The 1953-nt window shown below is 36.9% G+C and overlaps 1 non-coding gene across 1 annotated transcript; it reads right to left on the bottom strand.

Annotated features, from left to right (window-relative positions):
- Positions 1-331: 331 nt before the first annotated feature.
- On the bottom strand, positions 332-438 carry LOC112095459. The gene has a single exon (XR_002903823.1). It is a non-coding gene; the product is annotated as a small nucleolar RNA R71 (small nucleolar RNA).
- Between the last annotated feature and the right edge of the window lie 1515 nt (positions 439-1953).

The following is a 1953-nucleotide window of genomic DNA, read 5'->3' as shown; positions in this document are numbered from 1 at the left end:
ACTTGCAGCCAACCAACCATCTTGTATTGTGTTGCCACAAACCACAGCAACACACTTTGAACTCAAGCCCTCTGTCATTCAACTTTTACCATCTTTCCATGGGTTAGAGAGAGAGGATCCATATTTGCACATTAAGGAATTTCTTGACATATGCTCTACATTCCGTTTTCAAAATTTTAATGATGAGTCAATTAAGCTTCGTATGTTCCCTTTCTCATTAAAAGACAAAGCAAAAGCTTGGTTGAATTCACTTCCTGCTGGATCTATTAGTACATGGGATGAATTGAGTAATAAGTTTCTCACCAAGTTTTTCCCTATGTCTAAAACAAATGCCCTTAGGAGAGAGATAAGTGATTTTTATCAAAGAGAGGGTGAGCAATTTTACGAGTGTTGGGAAAGATTCAATGATTTACTCCTCAAGTGTCCCCACCATGGTTTTGAAAAATGGAGACTTATACAATGCTTTTATAACGGTTTAACCATGTCAAATCGTCATATGGTAGAGTCTATGAATGGTGGGAGATTTTTGAACTTACATGAAGGGGCTGCATGGGATTTCTTTAATTCACTTTCTGAGAATTCTCAACAGTGGGATTTTTCAAATCAAAGAGAAAAATCATCTCAAGTTTCTAGAAAGGGGTTATATGAAGTTAAGGATGATTTTGATGTGAAATCCACTCTAGCTACACTTTTTAGGAAAGTAGATGCCTTAGCTCTGAACCAATCAATGAATCATCATCCTAGTGTAGCTAATGAGGTTTGTGCTATTTGTTCTAACGTGTCTCATACAGCACAGAATTGTCCATCATTACCAGCCTATCAAGAGGCTTATTCTGAGCAGGTACATGCCTTACAATCATATGAGAAAACCTCCAATAATCCATATTCATCCACATATAATCCTAATTGGAGGAATCACCCTAATTTTTCTTGGAAACAAAATCAACCTTTGTCAAACCAAGGAGGACAACAATTTAACATGCCCAATCAACAATTTGTCCCTCCTAACCAAGTATATCCTCCTGCCCAACAACCTATGTCTCAATTTGTTGCACCCCAACAAAGAAAGCCTTCTTTAGAGGATACACTTCAAAGTTTCATTCAGTCAACCCAACAAGCTTTTCAGTCAAACACTCAAGCTATTCTAAAGCTTGAACATCAATTGGGTCAATTAGCAACTACTGTAGCTGAGAGAGAAAAAGGAAAATTTCCAAGTCAACCAATTTCTAATCCCAAAGGAGTGCACGAAGTTGGATCGAGTTCAAGCCATCAACATGAAGAAGCAAAATCTGTTATGACCTTGAGAAGAGGAAAATTATTTGACAACAAAGTAGAGGTTCAAACAAGGAAGATATCTGAGCCTACTTCTTTAGATTCAGTTCCATCACAAGACTCATCACCAAATGATCCTGAAGAGAGTGGCCCGCCAGCTTACATTCCCAAGGCTCCTTTTCCTCAAAGGTTAACAAAGGTAAAGAAAGGGACTTCAACAGGTGAGATTATGGAAATCTTCAAACAGGTAAGTATAAACATCCCTTTACTCGATGCTATTAAGCAAGTTCCTTCATATGCAAAGTTTTTGAAAGATTTATGCACTAAAAAGAGAAATTTGCATGTCACTAAAAAGGCGTTTTTAACTGAACAAACTAGCAATTTACTTCAATGTAAAATGCCACCAAAATTTAAGGACCATGGTTCTCCTACTATCTCATGTGTTATAGGGAACCAATGTTTTGATAAAGCATTATTGGATTTAGGCGCTAGTGTTAATCTCTTGCCTTACTCTGTTTACATGCAACTTGGACTAGGGGAATTAAAGCCAACTTCTATTATTTTGCAACTTGCTGATAGGTCAATGAAAATACCTCGTGGTATTATAGAGGATGTGTTGATACAGATTGATAAATTTTATTATCCTGTTGATTTTATCGTTATTGATACTCAGCATGTACA

This window comes from Citrus clementina, unplaced genomic scaffold, assembly GCF_000493195.1.
Source record: "Citrus clementina cultivar Clemenules unplaced genomic scaffold, Citrus_clementina_v1.0 scaffold_9, whole genome shotgun sequence".
Lineage (NCBI taxonomy): Eukaryota > Viridiplantae > Streptophyta > Magnoliopsida > Sapindales > Rutaceae > Citrus > Citrus x clementina.
The sequence above is the reverse complement of the archived record's forward strand: the minus strand, read 5'-3'. Positions and strand labels throughout refer to the sequence as shown.